The 25,586-nt window shown below is 42.0% G+C and overlaps 1 protein-coding gene across 3 annotated transcripts in view; it reads right to left on the reverse strand.

Annotated features, from left to right (window-relative positions):
- The window catches only part of ZNRF3 (zinc and ring finger 3), a 105,855-nt gene that overhangs the window by 44,610 nt on the left and 35,659 nt on the right, over positions 1-25,586 (reverse strand). The gene's annotated exons all lie outside the window — the stretch shown is intronic.

Below are 25,586 nucleotides of genomic sequence, written 5' to 3' on the forward strand. Positions count from 1 at the left end.
TAAGAGTTGCCCAGGCTTTAATATATATGCAGAAAAACTTCTTTGCAAAAAAAGTCTGTACTTTATTCAGCTTCATGCCTTTCCTTAAATCTCACCTTTGCCAAACAAGCTGAAGAAAACAACAAACTGGTATCAACACTATGACAATTTTGTTTCCCTGGTGTCTGATTATAATGGGAGGAGATTATACTGCTCAATAATTTACATATATTCTTCTCACTAATCCATGCAAAGCAGCACCATGTAATGGTCACTAATCCTGCCATCTCTTCTGCATCACCAGCTTGTCATTTTGTCCTTTCTCCCATGTCTTGTACCTTGACTTTCATTTTGCAAGTGATTCAATACAAGGAGAGCTATTTATATTAACTTGTGGTGCCCTGACTTTCTGAGTAACTTCGGTAATTACCGCGAAATATGGGAAACATGATGATGTTCAATACAGAAGTTTTCCTACTCATTATTTTCCAAGATTCATCACCAATCCACCTGTATTTTATGAAAAAAAACGAACGACCACAATACTAGGCAGACAAGAGTAGAATCCTCTGCCCAACTCCTCATTCACCCTTCCTCTTTTTTTTGTTGAGTTACTATTACACACTACTGAGCTGTCTACAGACTCACATGGATGAACAGTTCAGCTTACTCTGTTTAAAAGCTTGGGACAGGTACTATCACTGGAAGATGAACCACTCCTTAAATTCAGCATCTGATGGATAAACTATTCAGCACAGGCATAAAAACAGAGAAGGGAGTCAGACAGAGTGCTCTCTCCAAAACTGCCAGGCCATATATTCCAACATAGTTAACCCCAAAAGGAGTCCATGGGATCCTTTAAGTAAACTCAAAGCTTTAATCTATATTAAATATCTAAAGAAACAGAGAACTATTCCCTTGATGTAATTCCCTTGACGTACTTTGTATCAATTGAGCTTTGAAACCATAACCCATATCTAAGAAGTTTCTAGCTCAAAATACTTGAAATGTGCTGGGGCACTTTCCACATGCCTGAAAGGGCAAAACTGAAACCACGACTCAGGTGCTTTTATCCAAGGTTACAAAATCTGTACACATTGCTGAGGGTTTAAAATAACTTCAAAAAGAGCCGCACAAATTTTAAGTGGGTTAGTGTTACAGAGCAGACAAACAGTAAACCAACAGAGGAGGAACATTTTACTCTGTAACTCTTATCACCTCAAAAAAGTCCTGATGATTAAAAGAAAACTTCCACACTTCTGTCCTTTTTTTTCTGTCTGCCAGGATAAGGCATTATAGTGTTACAAACCAGCATATGAACGGTTCAGGATCTTTCTATACACTGTCCTGAGATGGCAAGTCTTGGTCTTTTTTTCCCAGCCATACAAAAAATACTGTCTCTACCCACTTCTGTCCAGAAAACATCTTGGAAGAAGGCCAAGAGGAGTAGAAAATTCTTTTTGCAGCCACTTTCCTCCAGAATACTGTTATTCTGTAACAGCTTCCAAGTGTGAATAGCCCTTTAGATCATAGTCACCAAGCACATTCTGCAGTTATGTCCCTGGAAATCTGGATAAGCCCAAACTTAAAAGAGACTCTTCTCTTCCTTTTACAAAGCCTGTGCTTCCTTACCTTTAAAAAGAAACTGGTGATTTTGTCCCCTTATCAATGACAATACTGGCTGACACCCTGTCTCCAACAACAATGCCCCAAACACCTGAGAAGACAGCCTTCCCATTTAGAGGCAAAAAAGCTGCGAATTACACATGATTCCAAAGATAGTTAAATATTTGCAGTGTGGAATATTAAAGGCCTCTGAAAAGGGTTTTCAAGACAGTAAGGAATTTGCAACAGTCAAGCACTCGGCATACCCTAGCTCAAGCATCTCACCTTCACACACAGGGCATGTATTCTATGTGGTACAGAGCACCCAGGCATTTAGCAAAATCAAAGTTGCATTTCTGAACACTCCTGTCTTCTTCACAAAGCTAGGTGGTCTGGAAAAGGATCTATGCACAGTTTAGTAGACAAAAATCATAGGCCTGGAAGCAACAGAGCCCTCAAAACTCAAATAACCTCCATACATCTATCAAGAACTGACAAATCACTTAAACAAAAAGCTTTGCTAGGCCTTTGGGGTGCCACCGCTAACAATTCCTTATGAATTTAGACTTTAGTAAAGAGAGAAAAAAAAAAGAAGCTTTTCAACCATGATAGGAATATTAACTTGATTCTTTCGGGGAGGGTAAGGGCAAGGCACAGGATTTAGCACTCCAAAGTAGTTATCAGCAAAACTAATGTTTATAGGGCTCAGGTGAGCTTAATGGTTAAACGCTCATGGAAAGAGTGAAACTGTCCAGAATAAATTCTCTTTCCTGTGGGAAGAGGCATGACCAGAAGAAACAAACATGAGAACTAATCTGAGAGGAAGATGGGAAAACATAACATGGGGGAAACATAACCCCCATTTTTAAAAAGAGGAAAAAAGGAAGACGCGGGGAACTACAGGCCAGTCAGTCTCACCTCTGTGCCCAGCAAGATCATGGAGCAGATCCTCCTCAAAACTAGGATAAGGCACATGGAAAATAAGGAGATGATTGCTGACAGCCAACACAGCTTCACTAAGGGCAAGTCGTGCCTGACAAATTTGGTGGCCTTCTACAATGGGGTTACAGCATTGGTGGATAAGGGAAGAGCAACTGACATCATCCACCTGGACTTGAGCAAAGCATTTGACGCTGTCCCACGTGGCATCCTTGTCTCTAAATTGGAGAGACATGGATTTCACGGGTAGACCACTCGGTGAATAAGGAATTGGCTGGACGGTCACACTCAAAGAGTTGCGGTCAATGGCTCAGGGGTCTGTAATGGGAACAGTATTATTTAACATATTTGTCAGAGACACAGGCAGTGGGATTGAGTGTACCCTCAGTGAGTTTGCCGATGACACCAAGCTGTGTGGTGCGGTTGACACGCTGGAGGGAAGGGGTGCCATCCAGAGGGACCTGGACAGGCTAGAGAGGTGGGCCTGTGCAAACCTCATCAAGTTCAACAAGGCCAAACACAAGGTCCTGCACATGGGTCACAGCAATCCCAAACATGGATACAGGCTGGGTGATGAGTGGATTGAGAGCAGCCCTGCGGAGAAGACTTGGGGGTACTGGTGGATGAAAAACAGACTATGACCTGGCAATGCGTGTTTGCAGCCCAGAAAGACAACCGCATCCTGGGCTGCATCAAGAGAAGCGTGTCAAGGGAGGTGATTCTCCTCCTCTCTCCTGAGACCCCACCTGCAGTACCACATCCAGCCCTGGGGCCCCCAGCATAAGAAGGACGTGGACCTGAGCAAGCTGGTCCAGAGGAGGGCCACAAAGATGCTCAGGGGGCTGGAGCACCTCTCCTATGAAGACAGGCTGAGAGACTTGGGGTTGTTCAGCCTGGAGAAGAGAAGACTCTGGGCAGACCTTACAGCATCCTGCCTGTACTTAAAGGGGGCCCACAGGAAAACTGGAGAGGGACTTTTTATAACAGCACGTAGTGATAGGACAAGAGGTAATGGCTTTAAACTGAAAGATGGTCTAGATTAGATGTAAGGAAGATGTTCTTCAATGTGAGGGGTAGTGAGACACTGGAACAGGTTGCCCAGAGCAGCTGTGGATGTCCCATCCCTGTAAGTGTTCAATGCCAGGTTGGATGGGGCTTTGAGCAACATAGTCCAGTGGAAGGTATCCCGGCCCACGGCAGGGGCGATGGAACTAGATGATCTTTAAGGTCCCTTCCAACCCAAACCATTCAATGATTCTGTGATTCTATGAATGGCAGCAAAAGTACAGAGCAATCCAGGACACAATAAGGTACCAACCAGCCTACAGCTCCTTTAAGTCTCATTCCAGGTTCATATCATACACCAACAGCAGAGCTTTCTGAAATGGAGACTTCCACATCATTTGATTCCTGCCTCCAGCAGACCATAAGCTAGCAGAAGCTACTGAAGCTGAAATTACCAGATCATTTTGACTCTAGCTTCAGCCCAAATGAAATAATGAGACCCCTAAAAATTGATGAGATCCTGAGACATCAGTCAGTTATAGGCAACCGAGACAGAGCATCTTCCATATAAAGCACAGTTATTCTTTATCAGTTAATTTGGGTGAATTCCTGTTTTTATGTCCTTTGCATAATGAAAAGGTCACGTATCTTCTGGTATTCATGTTCACATGCTGGGTGATATGCAGTCAAGACTAGAGAATACACACCTATAAGGCATATACCACACACACTGCTAAAGAAGCAATGCAAGCACAAAGTTCCCTTCCACTGCAAAATCCTGGAGTCTTCCAGAGATGCAACCTACCACTCCACCACTCACCCTGGCAAGCATAAACACCCATCATCTCCAGATTAGCTAGTTAGTGGCAAATAAACATTCAAGACTCATTACAAAGATTGTCACCCTGAAAGTGAAAGGGATCAATATTCCACACAGAACAGCCTTTACTCAAAGTCCTGGAGTCTCAAGAGGGACAGAGATTAAACACTATGCTTCAGCCAGCAATGCCATAGTGAAAGGCATCGAGAATGGTATGACTGGAGAAGGTGAGAGCTGACCTACTGAGGACAAGAGAACAGAGTTCAGATCTTACCAGAGAAACAGGGTCACTGGGGATACAGAAAGATTACAACCAAGGCTTTGACTAATGTGATAAAGATGGGGTAGGAAAACCTTCTAGATCTAGAATAACCTAGGATGACAGCTACACAATGATTCAAAGGAGATACTTGCAGCATGGTACCCTGAAAATCTATTGTATTTTGTCAGTTATCCTTAGCAAAATACTTTATGCTGTTGATTAGCTGACCCTGCTTAGGTGTAGGAATGTTTACATTCCCTAAATGCCCTAAAAAGGCACTAATCTCTTTCTGACAAACTGTTAACCACATTCATTGTCTCTATGGTTCTCCATGATAGAAATGCAGGACTCTGTGTCCTGTTGTATGAAAAAATTTATATGCAGCTTCCAAGATCATAAAGGATGGCCACTCCTGTAGTGTACTTTGCAGAGCTCCTACCTTCCAATCAGAAGAAGGTAGAACAGACAGCAAGCAGCATATCCAGTAAGTTCTCCCATCCAGCAGAGGTATACGTTGTTCAAAGACTAGAGGAAAATCTTAAGGGGAAAACCCTCTCATCTCACTTTACCAGACCAGCCAAGAAATAAGACTCTAAAGAAACTGCATGCATTAAGTAGGACTTAGAGAGTGTCATGTGCTTACAGCTGCCTCGGGCAAAATACGCGTGACAATGTTAGCTAGTATCATCTGAGGTATGTGTGCCACGTGGTAGGTACCAGGCACAAAGTCTGAAATCCAGACACTGAATTTTGGAACGCACAATAAACCCAAGACTAATTTGTGTAACTAAATGAGCTGTCTCTTTGAAAATCTGTACAAGACTTCAAATCAAATGCGGAATATGAATGTTCGGAACATAAGCTGAACTGGAGAACAAGTAAGAATGAAGAACTGTATGAGATCTGAGAAATATCGATTATTCTTCTGGCAAGAGGTGACTTTTGCTCAGCATTTACTAACCACTATATGGCATTCAGAAACTCCTTTTCCAAATACCAACAGCCCCTGCTTCTTGAACTTAGTCCAAAGAACTGCATTTCCTAGGAAGTTTCTGAACTCTATCCTAATACAAGAACCTAAAAAAGGAATCCTTGGCAAGTTTGTCAATAAAGGGAAAAAATTAAGCTGGAACTCATCTCCTCAGTGCAGGACTCATGCCATTCACACAGTTGTATTCACCCTGAGGGAAAGAAATTTTCAAATTCTTGTCCAAACCCATGAATCGAACCCATTTAGAACACACACTTTTACTCACAGACTATAGCAAGTTTGTACTATGAGCTAGGTACTAGAAGAAAGTTGTGCTCTGGCTAGCAAACAAAACCAAACAACTGTCACAGAAGAGTTCTCCTCCAACATGGCCATGCTGGCTACTACCATTGCTGTGCAAGGACAAATGTGACCACAGCAAGTGGATTCCATTTTGTAGTCCAACGACCCAGGCACAGAATGTCTACCTTACATTTTCTACCAGTGCAGAGAAGACTGAAGCAGGGAGAAGACTGAAATTTATTAAACCACCACACAATGGCAAAATGATCTTGCACATGAGAAACCTCAAACCCAAATGCAAAACCCAGTGTAAACAGTAAGCAAAACTAATAGGGTGCCGCAGGCTCTGTGCTGGCAAATGTAGAGAACTTAGTAGGTACATCTGCAGGCTACAAACTCCAGAGGATTTTGTTGCATCACACTGGAATCTCACCAGAGTAATTAACAAAACAAATTATATTATGCCAGCAGTGCTCCCTCAAAGTCTGTATGTTTCAGGAAGGGACAATTGACAAAAACATTGCACTGTTCAATTGAAAACATGTGCATTGCAAAGCCGAACTGTTCCTAGACTATTTGTTCCAGTGAATCTGAAGATCTACGGGACCAACACAAATACTCAGCTAAGGTTTAAGTCAGACACATTAGTCATCAGCTCTGTGTAACAATTAACACATCGAGGGGACTCATCTTCAAGTACCTAGTGTCAGCTCTTTTAATAAAATGGCATTATGAAGTCAATGACAGGTTGTACAATCTACCAATTTACTAATCTTATCATGACCAGAACTTGGGAGCATGACCTCTGTCCCCACCCTCCAGTACCTCTTCCTCTGAGCTCCTCACAGACTTCTGTGACAGCACACTTCTCATCTTTTCTCTGGGTGCTCTCATCTGTTCACATTGTTCAGATTTCAGGTTTTTAATGCAGATCATTTAAACCTCCACTCAGACGAGCTTCTCTATCAACCTCATCCTGATCTCATGCCTCATGGATAAATTAAAAATGGCAATCTGATCACCTTCCTCAAAATTCTGTCCCTACCCCACCTGCCAAAAGAAGACACTCACTTCCCCCACCTCAAAAAAAAATGGGGTTTTTGCATAACTTTTTTACAACACTTCCAAAAATCCCTTATTGTGTTTGTTTCTGCAGGGAATGCACACCTCTTCTTTATACATCAACCCACCAATTTCCATCACACCCACTGCAACCTCCTTCTCCCTAAAGACACCAAGCCCTATAGTAACCTTGCTGACCAGCATTGTTAGCATCATGTTTGTGGTGCATCACTCTGAGCATGCCATTTCCACCCAGAAATCTCTTCTCTGCGTAAACTTCTCTCTGGCTTCACATCCCAGCCAACAGTATTTCATTCATATTGAGACTCCAATGGCTAAAAGGAAAGCCAACTTCAGTGGTTCATTCATAGGGTTGGGTTGGTGGGGGTTTTTTCAATTCACACTACAATTAAGGATCCCAAAGGGCCTAAACAACAGCAACAAAAAGACAAAGGGTACATTCACATCATGTGAAGATCACAAGTGAGCTTCAACCTCCAAGCCATTAAATCCACTTTGTATATCATGCCACCAAATATTTATTGGCTTGGGTGTGGAAGCAGGACAGTCATGTCCACACACATCAGGGTGAGCCCATTATATTGCTTTGGGGCCTGTGCTAGCTTGGATAAAACCAGGCTAGCATTTCTGCATCTTACATAGTTCCAGTAGTTTGCAGAGACACAGAGCATGTCAACACTGTAAACAGATTCCCTAATTTCAGTTCCACTGAAAACAAAACAACATGACCGTAACAGATCCCACCTCTTCTCCTTTCCTGGCAAGACATCAGTTCTAATAAATATAAGCCAGGTCTGGGTAACAAGACCTGGACAGTCTTTAAAACTTCAATAACATGCCTTTTGAGACTCAGCATTACCTTCTAAAACTTTCTTCTGGTTGAATTCTTCATTATAAATTCATTTTTAATCCCACAAGCCACAAAACATTGTTCTTTCTCTTCCACCCTTTGGGCAAAAAAACAGCTGAAAGATTACCCATGTTACATGCATGCCTTTGCTGAGCAGCTGTGTAGCTTTAGTGACATGAGCTCTGCTCCCCTCTTGAAAGGCTTCCCGTGATATGGTAGTATGGAAACATAGCAAGGCACACACAATGTTTAGAATGAGTGCTCTGGTCACAGCAACAGTCAAATTAAACAACAACCTCTTCACTAAAATTACCTATTTATTCTTCCCATTCTTTAATTAAGTCTCCCTCTTAATCCCCTATAAACTAATCAGGTATTTTATCTCCTGACAGATAATAGGGGAAGAGATACAAGGTGTAGATATTTTTCATTCATTTTTGGGTTTTGACCCCATATTTGAGGTTGACCTGATTTTATTTTTTTAAAAAAACAAAGCATCTCTCAGATTTAATAAGTCGCCTGAATACCTATTCATCTTTTGCTTATTTTCATTGTTCCATTGAGTGTATCACAAAAGGTGGTCCTACCTACTCACACACAATGTGCACCAACAGAATCTGTGGCTGATTTTTATTGGCAATTCAGCATACATACCTCTGTGAAGCCAGGTAAAGATTTACATATATGTCAGAGGGCCCTAAGTAACTCTGCATCAATCTGGAACTTCAGTTGGTAACTGAAAGTCCATAAGGACTTTCTTACTTTCTGTGGCAGAGGACCAATGGACAGAGAAATATTACATATAGTTCCCAGTACATGGAACAAAGGCCAGGGTACCAAGGCATCCTTTTCCAAAAAACATGGCCATGAAGGAAGGAGTACGTGTTATAAAATCCTGAAGTATATGCTAGCAGAAAGAGACTTGATATTGCCTGTCCGAACTAAAGTTAATCCCACCTTGGTAAGCATCTCTGTTCTTTTAACGTTCTCTCTTGCCTCTGAAGTACCAGCCCATTTTGAAATACAAAATTGAAGTATTTTCCCCTTTGCTTAGCTATGTATTTGACAGAAAGATTTGGATAATCCACGTATAACAAAATCTCATGCTTTTGCAACAGTAACCAGAAATGACACTGCTGCAGGGGCAGGGATTGGCTGAGGGACCAACATGACCCTGAGCACCCACGTCCCATCCTCTGGGCAACTACCATCCCTCCAAGCACACAGAACCGATTTACTCACAGAAGTGAAAATTTACCAGGCAGGAGAAGAAAGAGCGAAAGCAACAAAAGACACATTTAAAAATGGCTCACAGATCCATGCTGGGAGCAAAGAAGAGTGAAATATACTTCTGTAGTGGTAAAGTTAGTACAAATTCTAGACCACCTAGGACTACGACATAACACAGAAGGGCTCCAGGGACCTACCCCTGTCCTAAAGACCATAAAAGAGATGATGAGAAGGCAGGCATGGCATGTTTTTGTCTGCATTCTTAAATCAAACAATGTTATGTTTAAGGTGCATATCAGAAGTGTCAACCCAGTAGCACAATTCTGAAAAACATGTATTTAAGATATAGAAAAATCGCCAGAGTCAACACCAAGGCCAGTAAGACATGGGCTGCATTGACAAAAAACTTTCTGTCCACAAAAGCACTCCACCACATCAAGCCAGAAGTAGTCGGTGGATTCGGCTCGGACTCCACAGGCTTACATTGTAGTAGTCTCAGCAGATTACAACAGACAGAATATATCGCAAGTTTCCAAACCAGGAATATCAACTAAAAGTGCAACATGAGCTAAGGAATTTAAAAATTCCAGCTTAGAACACTGGTGTTACTTCTGCTGATGAGGTGCTTAGATGTGGCAAACCACCACACACTGGGGCAGATGGTGCCTTACATCAGGATTCATGCACTGCAAGTGCCTGCGACATTCTCATCTTTGGTTTACAAGTGCATTAACCCTGATTCTCAGACGAAGCAGCAGTTTTCATACTCTCTGTCTTGGGGAGATGTTTGCACAATAAACACCAATAGGATCATGCATAACATGCAAAAGAACCCCACAGCTCTAGCTCTTCACCGCACCTTAGACATTGGACACAATTCTGTAGCAGTTCTCCAGTAGGCAGAAGACACACAAGTAGTGCATTAGTGTGCTACGAAAAGAGGAAAACGAGACCTTGCTCAAGGGTCTGTATTGGGCTATACTTAAGCACTCCCTGAAATATGTACCAAACTTACAAGTCAAAAGTTACAATTTTCAAATACAAAACAGCAGCTACAAAACAGCAGCTCTGACCCCTCCTCTGCCAACATAACTCAACTATTAAAGCTCACTTTCGTCCTTACCAACTTACACATGCAAATCATTTGTTTGCTTATTCTGTTTTAAAGCCGAAGAATTTCTATGGAGATCAATATATTACTTTAATAAAAGACTGGGAAGGAGCTGAGTAGAGAAGAGACTTGTTTCCCAGGGGGCCTTTCCATATCCCAGGAAACTTAAAAAGGTTATAAGGACCCCTCACTCCTATCTTGCCAATAGCCTTATTGCCTTGGTTGGCTCACTTGAAAAGTCAAGCTCTGCCGAGCTCACTAGTAAAGTTGAGCTCCAGTTGGGAAGTTGAGCTCTGCAAATACAAACTTTAGTGCCAGTTCCAAGTGTCAATCTTGCTGTAAGAAATTATTAAAAATCCATCCCTTCCAGTTTAAATGCTTCCCTGTCCTCTCACATACAAGAGGTCAGAGAATCCCCTCCCCTGCACTGTCCATAGGTGGCTGTCGTAGTTTAACCCCAGCTGGCAACTGCACACCACACAGCTGCTTGCTCACTGTCCCCCACAGTGGGATGGAGGAAAGAATCAAAAGAGTAAAAGTGAGAAAACTGGTGGGTTGAGATGAAGACAGTTTAATAGGTAAAGCAAAACCCATGTGCACAGGCAAAGCAAAATAAGGAATTCATTTACCGCTTCCCATCGGCAGGCAGGTATTCAGCCATCTCCAGGGAAGCAGGGCTCCATCATGCGTAACGGTGACTTGGGAAGATAAAATACCATCACTCCAAACGTCACCCCCTCCTCCTTCTTCCCCCAGCTTTATATGCTGAGCATACGGGATATCCCTCGAGTCAGTCGGGGTCAGCTGTCCCAGGTGTGTCCTCTCCCAACTCCTTGTGCCCCTCAGCCTCCTCGTTGGTGGGGTGGGGTGAGAAGCAGAACAGCCCTTGACTCTATGTAAGCACTGCTCAGCAATAACTAACACATCCCTGTGTTATCAACACTGTTTTCAGCACAAATCCAAAACAGCCCCATACCAGCCACTATGAAGAAAATTAACTCTATCCCAGCCCAAACCAGCACAGTGGCTATGGTGTGACAGATAGGGACAGCAAGGCAACACAGGCAACACAATCTTTCTCATCAAGGGAGAAATCTGCTACAGAGAAAAAGGACAGCTCCTTCTCTGATCTCCTGCAGCAGATACATGCTGGAGGCACCACTTTACAAATCACGACAAAGTTGAAAGAAAAGGCACTGAATTCATTTTCTCTTTTGGAAGACAAACAAAGTGAAGGTACACTGACTTAGCAGATTTCAAAAAATCTGGGTAAGCACCTCTCCATCCTACTTCATGTTGAGCCCCAGACATGTCTCTGCTGAAGCACCTCGGCTGCAGACATTTTGCTTTGTCCTTTAGAAAAGAAAGCCAAGGGTCTGGGGCATGGGAGCCAAGATGTGGCACAGGTTAAGGCCTCTTTCCACTTTGAAGCCTAAGCAGACCACAGGACATCAAAGGGTAAGGCTGAATGAAAATATCTAGACAAAAATTCAGGCCCAGGGAGAATCCACGGTGTTTCTGGATCACAGACATATTTCACTTTAGACACATTAAACAAAAGATATCATGGACAAACTACAAAGGCGACAATAAAGCCAATTATTTTCTATAGGGGGAAAATTATCAGTAGTTTCAACTAGTTGCAGTAAAAAGCAAATTCTAAACACTACACTGTACAAGCCTCTAAAATGGAGCAGAACTACCGAGTCTTTTTGTGAAGACTTGAATTCCTTATTGCTCTAGGGCCTGAAACAACAGATATACCATATAGCTTTCTCACCTGGAACGCACTTGGCGTGGATTCACCTCCCTCCACATGAATTCACGTTCCTTCACCAGACAGGCTTTTTAAATAAAATTTATTAGCATTTGCAGTGTTTAAAAAAACCCAAAACCCAAACCAACCCGAATGGGAAGTCTATCATCAGGGAAATGTAGTTTCTTCTCAAAGCTTTCCTCCAAACTAGGTATATGTGGAAGCCGCATCTGGTAACTGAAGGCAAGTACGCTCACTTCCTAGCTTCCCCCAGGTGTATGCAAGCAGAGCCACCTAACTCAGTGAAAACTTCAGATACTTTTAGTTACCCAGCCCCTTGGTGTCCAACCACCAATTTTAAGCTCTAGGTCTCATTTCCTTCCTCCAACTCCATGCCCCACGGAAGCTTCTTCTAAGTGACTGAACCAAAGTCTGGGGTATATCGTGGCTTGAGTGAAATAAGACAACCAAACAACCTAAGTGTTTTACAGGGAGAAGAAAAAACATTAGTACACTTCTGCTGCGACTTCTATATTAAATATCTCCCCTGTCAAACCAGTCTTATGAAACACAAAAAGCGGACTGAGCGTACATGTTTTCTTCCAAATGCAATAAAAATAAGTCACCAAACAGATTTTGAACAAACAACAACTTCATTCACCATTAAAGTCATAGAGGACGCAGAATTTCGGATTCAGAGACAATCCAGTATTTTGTTGCTAGAATCTCCAGAAGTTGGATGGAAAGAAGAGATGGAAAAAGGGGCACAATCTCAAAGACGAATATAGAAATATTGCTCGGAAATGGAGAGATTTAGTTAAGAAAGCATTAAGTTCAGCTGGAGCTCAAACTGGCAACAGATGTCAAGACTAGTAAGTATATTAACAGCAAGAAGAATTATAAGCAATATATGTCTGCTATGGAATGGGGTTGGCACAAAGCAATAACAAAGTAAGCAACAAACAGCTGATAGTAAAGGACGGTCAAGTTAGGGATTACCAATGCAAACCAGACATATAGGTGTCTATGGGATCTGAGAGGATGCATCTAAGTGTCCTATGAGAGTTGGCTCATAACTGCAGAGCCATTCTCTGTTATCTTTCAAAGGTCATGAAGACCAGGGGAAGGCCCCTGATGACTGAAAAAGGGCAAATACTACCCTCATCTGCAAAAATGCAAAAAGACAGATCAGGGAAACCCCAGAGCAGTCAGTCTTACTTCAGTACCTGAGAAAATTATGGAACGGATCCTTATGGAAACTATTTCCAGGTACATGAAGGACAAGATGGTGACTGAAAAAGCCAGTTTGGATTCACCAAGGATAAATCATGCTTGATCAATCTCAATACCTTTTATGATGAAGCAACTTGGTCTGTGAATGGGATGAGAGGAGAGCTGTGGATGTCATCTAGCTTGACTTTACAAGGCATTTGACATCCGTCTCCTTCAACATCCTTGCTGACAAGCTGCTAAGATACGGACTAGACAACTGGACCACAAGATGGTAGAAAACTGGCTAAACTGGCTCAAAGCCTTTGCAGTTGTCACAAGAGTGGTGGTTAATGGCTCAAAGTTGAAGTGGCAGCTGGTCACAAGTGGAGCTCCTCTGGAGTTGATACTAGGTCTGATACTATTTAATATCATGTCCTGGTTTCAGCTGGGATAGAGTTAATTGTCTTCCTAGTAGCTGGTATAGTGCTGTGTTTTGGATTTAGTATGAGAAGAATGTTGATAACACACTGATGTTTTCTGTCGTTGCTAAGTAGTGTTTACACCAAGTCAAGGATTTTTCAGCTTCTCATGCCCGGCCAGCAAGAAGGCTGGAGGGGCACAAGAAGTTGGGAGGGGACACAGCCAGGGCAGCTGACCCAAACTGGCCAAAGGGATATTCCATACCATGTGACATCATGTTCAGTATATAAACTGGGGGGAGTTGGTCTGGGGGGATCGCTGCTTGGGAACTAACTGGGGACTGGTCAGCAAGTGGTGAACAATTGCATTGTGCATCACTTGTTTTGTATATTCCAATCCTTCTATTATTATTGTCATTTTATTATTATTATAATTATTAGTTTCTTCCTTTCTGTTCTATTAAACTGTTCTTATCTCAACCTACGAGTTTTACTTTTTTTTTTCCTGATTCTCTCCCCCATCCCTCTGTGGGGGGGTGGCAGGGTGGGGGCAGTGAGCGAGTGGCTGCGTGGTGCTTAGTTACTGGCTGGGGTTAAACCATGACATATCATTATAACAACCCAGATGAGAGGAGCAAATGCATTCTCAGTGAAGTTTGCAGATGATAAGAAACTGGGAGGGGTGGTAGTTATGCCAGGAGGAAGGACCACGAGACACAAGTCACTTTGGCAGGCTGGAAGACTGGGACACTGAAAATTGCATTAAGTTTAATGAAAATAAATTTTAAGTCCTACATGTGGGATAGAGTAATACTGAGCAGCAGTACAGATTGTATATGGCCTGACTGGCTGCAGTATAGCTCTGCTGAAAAAGACATGGAGCTTCTGATGGACAGCAAACTGAATGTGAGTCAACAGCTAAGGCTGCACCAGGAGCACGGGTATAGCCCGCAGATCAAGGAATGTGATTATTCCACTGTACTTGGCACTTGTTAGACCACACCTGGGATAAAGTGTCCGGTTTTGGTTAAAGGTCCAGCAAAAGGCCACCAAGATGATAAAAGGGTTGGAGAACTTGACATATGAAAAAGGTTGAAAGAATTCCATTCATTCAGCCTAAAGAAGTGAAGGCTGGGGGAGACCTAATCAGTCTTACAGGTAGCTATAGAGAAGACAGAGTCTTTTCATGAGGGTGCATGACGACCAGACGAGAGGCAACAGGCACAAGGACACTTTAGGGAAAATTCTGTTTGGATACATGGAAACAATTCTTCACTGTAAGAACACAGTGGAACAGGTTGCCTCGAGAAGTGGTAGAACATCCCCCGCTGGAAATACTCAAGATTGAGCTTGACAGGGCCTTGGATAACAAGGATGCTTTCAATGGAAAGCTGGATCAGATGATCTCCAGAAATCCCTGTCAGCCTAGACTTTTCTATCATTTTTTGATGCTAAGTTCCATCCTCCAAATCAAGGTAAAAATAATTCAGAAAAGCTACAGATGTGCCATGCTGCAACTTCAGCAAGCTATTGCTGGGTACCTAAAATGGTTCAATATACATAGGCTGTCAGACATGCAACTGTTTTATGAATAAGCATCCCATTAAATAAAATTTTATTTGTATTAAAGTTGGACTTGTTGGACTACCAGACTAAACGGCATATAGAAGGAAAACTCAGTAGGGTTAAAATTTCCAATTCCCTGCAGAGCTTCAATCCTCATTCACTGTCAATGGGAAGGAGTAAATAAAGCATCATATAAGTGACAAGGGCAGAAGTGAGACTGAGTAAGGAAGTTTTAAATATTACATTCAGCTTCAACAACAACCAAATTGTAAAGGCAGGGAAAAGAAAATCTTGGAGAACAGAATTGCCACTATCTGGTGTCTGCACCTTCCTCCAAGCTGGCTGGTGCTAGCCAATTTCAGACCACATACTGGACTGCAAACCAATTGTCCAACTCTGCACAGCTGTTCGCATGCATTGCAGGTGGGGGGTGGGAGAACAATAGGGTTGGTTCATTCACACTATTGAGACAGCTGTCACAATGAACTGAAATAACATACACTCAGATTTGGAAAGTTATCTGCAAAGCTTATTTCCACAGGACACATACAAGAACTCTGGAATGAAAGTGATGGATTTCAAGTTTCCTTGGAAGATTCTGCTCTAGATTTTACCTTTTGCTGGAGTGATAATCATTTCTTAGCATCAACAGCAAATTACTGTATTGGGTGTAATACTGCTGAGACAGCTCCTCTCTACACCTAACAGAACAGCTAATCTCTGATTTAATTTTCCTCATCTATAGTCTTGGATGTACAAGATGTGTGTTTAAGATTGCCGGCAATTATTCATCTGCATCAAAAATGTTTCTGACAGCCCAAAAGCAAGGACTAACCCTAACAGAACTAGACACATCAGTAAAGGCAAATATATACACACTCTGGAATACTGGCTTGCCAAAAACGCAGACATTATGAAACTGTATGAAAAACAATTGCCTGAGCAAACAAAGTTATGACAATGCGTTCACTTTGTCCTTGTTCCTATTCCTACAGAACTAGACCTCTTCTGAAGACCTTTCTTCCAAATCAGGTTGCTCCAAATTACCTGGTTTTATGTAACATTTTTTGTTTAGTACTTGGCTCTAATCTGAATCTTTCAGTGCCCTCAGATGAAGAGTCTGTGGCATATCATGCATGTAGTGATGCTTGAAGTAGAAATGAGGTAGGAGCTTGCAGCAAGTTACCTGCTTCCCACTCAAACAAACATTAGAAAACAAATGAAGGATGTTATAGGAGATGTGTTTTCACTATAGCAATACAGGTCAGAACAAAGCTATTGATTCTTCCACTCAGAAGTGACAACTAACCAAAGGAGAAAAAAAAAACCAAAACACCCAACCACAGAGTACTAGCTCATATTCAGTGAGAAACAAGGAAAATTTCTGTCAGAGCAATGATGAGAGCTCAGCTCATCACATACATTGCCTTGCACCAAGACAGTGTAGAAACTGGCCCAATTCTCTGCAATAAAGTCTGTGCTTTGTCGCAGCAGGAACTACAGATTTAATAGCTCTATGACATGGAATGATTACCCATGCATTCATTAACTCCAGTGAAAAACACCTAACTTGTCCATTGTCTCTCAAGCCTATTTTCCATCAGCATCAGAACACAGAAAGAATGTAGGAATTTGGAATTTACCCAGTGGAACCCAAAGCATGTAAGATGAGCACCAAAACAAAGAAAATCTAGAGCTCACTAGAAGAACTGCTTTTGCCTTCAATCTACTTCAGTGACAAGATCAAACCTAACTGAGCCTTTGTTACATACTGCCATTACTTTATTAAAAAAAAAACACACAACAAATCTCCACTTTATTCATGTGAGAAGAAATTCAGCTGTGACAAGGAACAGAGCACAGGGCCAAAAAGTGGCACCGGGTAGAGAGGAAAAGCATAGTAATCTAGAGAGGTTTCCACCAGGGCACAAAATAAGCCTGTTTAGAGCAAAGGCAAGATACCTGGCTAACACTCTCTAGTACTAGAGAACAGTGACTGGACTAATTGTATAAAGTATTCCAGTAGAGCTTATATATTCAAATAATTAATATGAGACCCAGAAGGCTACAAAACAGTCAAGTTAGTGTTAGCAACACTCATTTTTTGCATTTCCTCTGAAATTTTACCTTCATACCTATTAAAAGAGAAACTGCTTCTTAAGGACTACAAAAATTACTTTGCACTCATTCTCCAGGATAGCTTTGAGTCATCCCAGCTGACAGAGATTTCCCACTGATTGTTGCCACTGCTGTGATTTTGATCTTCAACATAATGCAGCTACTAATACAACTGCATCACCACAAGACTGTATTTGTTCCTACTACTTACAAATACTGTGGAATGAAGAACTTGACTCTTCTATCTCTGTTTACTCCTCTGAATTGGCAAAGCAAGCTTTTGCCAAAAAAGTGATTTAAGGTTCTTGACTGCAATATTCCAACCTAGCATTACTAAGACTCCACCAGAAAGAAAAGGCTCAGGCTGTAGCTTCTCTGGATCGGTGCTTTTTGGAAAAGGCATCAGTAGAATGTGCCATTACAGATGAGCAATCCAAAACCATACAAATGGGGGGAAGAAAAGAAAAATCTTTCAAGAACTAAAGAGTAGTATTTTTTAAAAAAAGTTAGGAGTTGTTATTGTCTCTGCAGCCTGATAAAACATGAGGTTATTATGCTGGCTGCAGTTGGAACACAGCAGCCTTTCTAAAATAGGTGAAAGCCAGAAGCATTTCCTCATCACCCTGTGCTCCCCTAGACCATGCAGCTTTGTTGTGCAGAGAAGAACATTCGGCCTCCGGCGCAAGTACAAAACTCCATTAAAACACAGTTTCTTTTCGCTTTCAGACTTTTTTTTCTGTTTTGAAGAAGAACATCCTGCCAAAAACCAAATCACCACAAAATGTAACATTATAGGACCTGAGCATTTCAGCAGTGTGCTTTTCTTGGCTATCAGTTGTGACTGTGTGGTTTGACTCAGCGGTTAGCATTGAACCCACAAGTGGCTTCCACCGAACTTTCTCTATAGCAAGAGCATCAAGCATTCCTGAAATCCTCTCACAGTCCTCTTTACGCCAGGACGTATGCCAAAAGGGATGATGAGAAATCCAGTCTATGCTGTAATTAAATGTAAAAACAGAGATATGCAGTTGAACACATCCACCATGCAGAAAAGAGCAGTAATATTCTACAATGCAGACAGGCCAGTGCTACATACAGTCCACCAGATCCTGTGAAAAGGAGCAGTAAACTTTGAAGAGCAGCCAGAGTAGATTTTGTTAACTAGGGAACCAGACCTTGGTGCTGATCTGGTTGATCAGCTCACTCATCACCTAAAGCAAGAAGCAGCATCATTCCCTTACTCCTTTGACACAGGGATACCCAACCTGTGACTCACAGTTATGTGAAGTGCTTGTGAGCAATTCAACTGTGCCATGGCCCAGCTTCAAATCCCTCAGGAAAGGAAGAAAACTGCCAGCTGAAAGACATACCTGGCAGTAACAGCCTGCTCTCAGACATCCTCCTGCTAGGATTGCCCCAAGTCAGAGAGATCCTACAGATACCCACAGCACATGCACAGTAACAGATGTGTACAAAACTGTAAATTCAGCACATCTGCATCAGATTTACTGCACAGGCAGAGATCAAGTGTACTGCCCATGCTATGCAGCTGAGCGATCTACTTCAACAAAGAAGCTGGACACTAATTATTGCAAACACTTTGCAAGGGAAGCTTCTAGCCCATTCAAACAGAAAGCTGGCCTCTCCTTCCTTCAAAGGGTCTCAAAAGCAAAACTCCATGAAAAGATGTGCATACCCGAGATAATTTGAGGGCAGATTTCTTCTCTCAAGAATTTAAATGCTTTGATTACACTGAATTCTCTTACCACAGTATTGACAGAGCAAAGGGGAACAAAGTCATGTTTATAGTTGTGTTTTCTTCCTCTTTAAATGGGTGGAAAGATGCTGGCAAAAGATGCAGGCACAATGCCACTAAGGATGGGGGAAACTGGAGGGAAAATTAGGAGTAAAGTGATACCTTCGTAGATTACTTTGGCAGAAGAAGGCTGCCAGTAGCTATATAGTAAAACAAAAGAGTTCTGGCCCTATATAGAACAAGACAGGCCCCAAAAACACACTAATGGCCAGAACTTTAGACATAATCATAACTGTCTGGGAAAAACAGGACTCCCCTACATCTCATGAACAACTACATTTGTCCCACAGCACTCAAGTGGGGACTTGAAACTGCAAGTATCAGGTCAGTGCCATATAATCTCCTTGGCATATGTTAAAGGCCTCATATGGAGTAGGAAGTATGAAGAGACCCTGACAAACATTGTACAACATAATGGGGTCTATTTGTTCAACCCCAGGGTATGTTTGGGCCCCAGAAAGAATGTGTGTTAACCATTCAACAGCCAAAAAACCCACAGTTGATTGAAACTGTTCATATAAGAAATATAAGGAACCCTAAAAGAAATTCCATTTCCATTCCCTTGCCAAAAGCACACACGATGTGCACTTAGAAAACAAATTAATTTGGCTGGGCTGAAAATTCCAAGAGTGTTAGGAGGGAATTAAAAGACAATACATACATATGTGCGCAGCAGAGAACGTAGTATGTTATTTTACAAAAGCATACAGGTTTGTGAAAAATCTCTGCGCTACTCATTTGCAGATTGTATTTTAGCAGGAACGCTTAGCAAGCAAATTGACAGATCTCATGCTGACCCAAAATTTCACAGTACTGTAAGTCTCCAGACCAACAGTAACTGTTCTTTATATGCAAAGACTGATTTGTGACCAATTTCCAAACTCAGTACAGTTCATTTTTTGGACACATAATGTGGTCTAGACCCTGGCTTTCCAGGAAGTTCTTGATGCTACATGGAGTTTAAGAGCTGACTACCTCTAGGACACTGGCAAGAGAAGATATTTTTCTGTGTATTTTGCAGTAAGCTGCTAAGAAGCATAGTTGTTTTCCTTGCACTGGGTTGTGGGGAACTGAGCTAGATGAATGGAGAAGGGTAGGGAAGAAGAAGAGAAAGGAAGACGAGTTAAAAATAACACAAATTATTTCCAAGGTATCCTATAAGTTTTAAAGAAAGAAACAAAGTAACCTTAATAAACACCATCCATCAAAACAACATGCATACAACAGAACTTGCAGAACTACTATATGCGACTGAGGTCATCTACCTGGACTTGTACAAAGCATTTGATATTGTCCGGCACAACATCTTTCTCTCCAAAATGGAGAGACATAGATTTCATGGGTAGACCACTCGGTGAGTAAGGAATTGGCTGGATGGTCACACTCAAAGAGTTGCGGTCAACGGCTCGATGTCTGAGCAGAGAGCAACAACAAGTGGTGTCCCTCAGGGGTCCATAATAGGATCAGTATTATTTAAAATCTTTGTCGGCAACGTGGACAGTGGGATTGAGTGTACCTCAGTGAGTTTGCCGATGACACCATGCTGTGTGGTGTGGTCGACACGCTGGAGGGAAGGGGTGCCATCCAGAGGGACCTGGACAAGCTAGAGAGGTAGGCCTGTGCAAACCTCATCAAGTTCAACAAGGCCAAATGCAAGGTCCTGCACATGGGTCACAGCAATCCCAAACATGGATACAGGCTGGGTGATGAGTGGATTGAGAGCAGCCCTGCGGAGAAGACTTGGGGGTACTGGTGGATGAAAAACAGACTATGACCTGGCAATGCGTGTTTGCAGCCCAGAAAGACAACCGCATCCTGGGCTGCATCAAGAGAAGCGTGTCAAGGGAGGTGATTCTCCCCCTCTACTCCTCTCTTGTGAGACCCCAGCTGCCGTACTGTATCCAGCCCTGGGGCCCCCAGCATAAGAAGGACGTGGACCTGAGCAAGCTGGTCCAGAGGAGGGCCATAAAGATGCTCAGGGGGCTGGAGCACCTCTCCTATGAAGACAGGCTGAGAGACTTGGGGTTGTTCAGCCTGGAGAAGAGAAGACTCTGGGCAGACCTTACAGCAGCCTGCCAGTACTTAAAGCAAGCCTACATGAAAACTGGAGAGGGACATTTTATAACAGCATGTAGTGATAGGACAAGGGATAATGGCTTTAAACTGAAGGAGGGTAGATTTAGATTAGATGTAAGGAAGAAGTTCTTCACAGGAACAGGCTGCCCAGAGAAGTTGTGGATGTCCCATCCCTGGAAGTGTTCAATGCCAGGTTGGATGGGGCTTTGAGCAACCTGGTCTAGTGGAAGGTGTCCCTGCCCACGGCTGGGGGGTTGCAACTAGATGATCTTTAAGGTCCCTTCCAAACCAAACCATTCTATGCTTAGACAAAAATCAGTTCTCTTAAAAGACACAAGTTATACTAGGAAATGAAGGTAAACCATTTGTGTGAAATTTCAGTCTACTGCTTTTGCCAACCAGACTTCAGGGGAATAGAGAAAGATCAAATGGGCAGTTCGGTGGGGTAAAACCTAAAAGGAAATATGTTTTGTATTTTCTTATCCATTTGTGATCTGCACTGTTTTGTGGTGAAATCTTGCATTATCCAGCAATCCTATCTTCCATGACTTCTGTTTCTGGTGATATGTACCAACAGAGGTAAACACTGAAGTCCGCTCCAAGAATTACATGTTCTCCAGACATGCAGAATAAGGCAGGTTAGTTGCCACAAAGGCAAAGAACTTGTGGAATATATACATGATGATTTGATCTAAAGGTGCTAAGAATTTCTTTAGAAGCTACAGTTGTTTTGGTTCCAGAGAGGCTTTCAGCTCATCTATGGACTAGAAAGGTAACTGGAACAAAAGGGTGTGCAGTTTCACTAGTTGTTAATAGTTCATTGTATTTACAGCAGAAGTTTAAGTGTCATTCATACAAGAGGACCTGCTTCAAAGTCTGCATTTTAGCAGTGAAGAGACTGCTCCAGAGGAATACTCCATGTGTACGTAGTGAAAATGCACTAGTGCAAAGTTGTTACATAAATTCCATTTTGATTATGGTACTGTCTACAAAGCCAGAACACAGACATAATTTTCCTCTAAAACAGAACATAGGGGATTGCTTACGCTGCAAAGCACCTCAATAAATATTTCAGTCTGCACAATCGCTTCTTTCCTTCTCTCTCCTTTTCCAGTCTGTCCATGTGGCGAGAGGCTAAAGCTAAACATGCTTCTTCAGGCAGTCCTGGCTTTTCCACAGCAAGCCTGCTAGTTAGTTTCATTTTGCTTCAGTCAAAAAACCCATTAGTTAAACTCCAACATTATTTAGTTATTCATCTGCACATTCTAACTGCCTGCCCAGAAGCAAAATCCTTCTGCATATCAATCTATATCCTGGTCAAAACACTTGGAAAAGCACTACAATCTCCCTTACTACACACTTCACACCCAAGACCCAAGTTACACTATCTGCTACCCAAAGTGCAAGTGCATCCGTCCTGACAGGAAGACAAATTATCAGTCCTGATGCAACAGATGTAGCTATAGTAAGCTTGCCCACACAAGGAGGAGTAGGGAAATGTTCTTGCACGGGCTGAAGGAAGACTACAAAATGAAATCCAGTGAATATCATACTTTTACTTCAGAGGAAAACTTAGGTATACAGCAATTGCCAAAATGGATCAGACTACACAACCCACATTAGTAGCTCCTAGAATACAAGGCACAGAGTTATAATCTGCATGGCCTACTTTTGCTCAGGTTGCATAAGAATAAAGAAATTACATGAAGAAGGTAGGTACTGAAAAGACATATCAATATTGGATTTCCTTTATTGAAGTAGCAAAGGGAACACGAATTTATCCCTGCTCCTGTTCCATGAAGCCTCTTATTTCCAAGGGAATAATCTATTACTCTTACTAGCTTCCGTCTTTGTTTACTGTTTCTAGCTGGGGTGAAAGGAGAGAGGCTGGGTTTCCTGGTTGTTTTCCAAAGAGAAGATAATACGAGGAGATCCAATTAAAAAGCAATATTCCAGATAAGGATGAACTAGTTACATGCAGAGATCACAGATACCTCCCACATCCTATTCTTCTAATTTTGCATGCTATGCTGCACTGAGGCGTTACAGCTGCATACACAGGCACATCCAAGTTATTTTCTTCATATTTGCTGTAAAATACCTGGTAACATGTGTAACTCCTGACTTTATTCATTAATATTCAACAGCAATGTCAACTGCTATTCTTGTCTCCACACCCAGACTTTAATAAAGCCTGAAGAAACCTCAGACAGATTGAGTGCTGACACAGGTCGATTAATGTGATTTCATCATTGAGAAAAAAAGTGAGAAAGGAGATGGCAAAACTTGTAAAAGTGTGTAAACACTGTTATTTACAATGCTCTGTACTAAAACACCTCAACTGTTCACCTTTCACTGTAGTGAAAATTGGACATTTATTCCTATGCTTCGTTTGATCCCTGATAATACCTTACTTCTTACCCTGCAGCTACTGTTTCACTACAAGACTCTCATGAAGGATTTTGTCAGTATTTAGCAAAGCCTGGTTGCATTTGGATTTCCAAAAGTAGTCAGTGTCCGCACAAAATGCAACCCAGCCACAGGGCTCTAGTGTGTCCCTTTCCATTTCACACCATAGCCTTTGTTAACAAGATGATATATTTTGTGCTGTCTCCAAGAGGGTGCGTTCACTGGGGCCAGAGGGAGGGAAGAGGAACACAGAACATGCACACAGAGAAAGGCTGCCCTATAACTAAGAACAATATTGTCCTTAAAAAGAGGGATGGGGGAAGGGAACTAATGCAAGTAGATTGTTACAGGAAGAATGCAATGTCCTCACCACAAAACTAATCAAACTTCCTTTGTCCTATATACAAATGCCAAGCAGAAACTGTGCATTTCTGCCAGAAACCATTTTCCATATGCAAGACAACATTTTATCCATATAGAGAGGTAAAAGCCACAGAGTAAAAAAAAAGTTGAGAACGCAGAAAGAAATGAGGCTTAAAATGCACGACAATCCATCCCATCCCCCTCCCCTCATGCCAGCCTCTCATCTATAATCCAACACAAGAGAGACAACAGGCAAACAGCAAGAGGTCATCTTCAAAGGGCTGGTTGCCAAGGGAGGCCACTGGAAAGAGCGAAGGCATGTCCCCATCAAAGTCCAGCAGCTGTGACAGAGCCACAGAGGTGCAGCTTCCCCTGGGGCTGCAATGAAATTCAGAGATGGAGGGTAGTGCTGGAGCTGCTCTAGCCAGCAATATAAAATGGGTAGCTTTGCACTTTGTAACAGGGAAAGCACAAGAGAGAAGGGTTATACTACTTTAATCCTTCTCTCCACCCATTTTTGCACTTCAGATACTTGAACTACTGTTTAAACTCATCAAGATACATCCTGCAGAACCTCTGTAGCAGTACGCAGAAGGCAGCACCAAGGATCAACTTTCTGCTCAGTTCAAAATTAAAACTTTGGCTCAGTGACTACACACAGAACAGAGATGGAAAAGGTACAGCAGATAATGCACAACCAGCTGTAGTTTCTTTATTTCCCACACAAAATACAAATACATCTTCACAGCTGGAGCCTGGGAGACTGTCCCACAACAAAAACTGTCTGCAAATATTACCCAACAAAGTATGTACCATTTTTCTCAGAGAGAGTACTAGATAATAACACAGACTCCTAGCTACCTGCAACATTTGCATAAAAAAATGAGAAGCCAATGTATAGACAACCACAGATTCCGGTTCTCAGAATTCTTTCTCAGAACTTCAGCTCTTTGTATTAAATGAACACATGATGATTGCATGCAAAAATTAAACCCTTAGTCCTCAAATACAGGAAAAGAAGCTGCAAATGCAAGCAGTGAAATCTAACAGATTAAGTGAAATCAGAAAGCAAAGATGAATCAAAATCTCTCTATTAGGAACAAAAAACTAAAAATTCTGACTTTTGTAGTTCCCAGAAGCTAGGGGCTACCCTGTTTTAGAAAAATGATTGTCAATCTCCCCTGATAAGTGGCTTAATTAGCTGACAGAACTTCAAAATACAGCTGTTGAATTATCAGGTAACAGTAGGACAGAAATTATTTTGTATTTACCTCCCACCTCATGCCTAGAATCTTCCCCAAAACACACAAAGAAGGGAAGCAGCTGGCACTTGCTAGGGATGAACAGAGACACTTCTTTAGCATGCATTTTGGAGCATGAAGTTTCAGTTGATGTCACGAGACAATGGTAGCTTGAGTGAAAATTCAAGTGGTGCAGTTATAGGGTCTGAACAAATCCTCTGGGTTGCAATAGAAAGGTCGACAGTAAGGAAGGTTTTAATATTTAGAAAGTTCTTGATTACCACCTTGACTGAAAGTCAGTCTGGAAGCACCACCAAGGAAGCAAAAGACACATCAGTGATACAGTATTAGACCTGCATTCCTGTTGGTCAGGATGAAAAAAGTTTTTCAAGGATGAAACATAAACAATAGTTCATACTCTCAAGATGTACCCTATTTCTTAGGTCAGCATGT

Source organism: Accipiter gentilis, chromosome 7 (assembly GCF_929443795.1).
Source record: "Accipiter gentilis chromosome 7, bAccGen1.1, whole genome shotgun sequence".
In the NCBI taxonomy this organism is placed as follows: Eukaryota; Metazoa; Chordata; class Aves; order Accipitriformes; family Accipitridae; genus Astur; species Astur gentilis.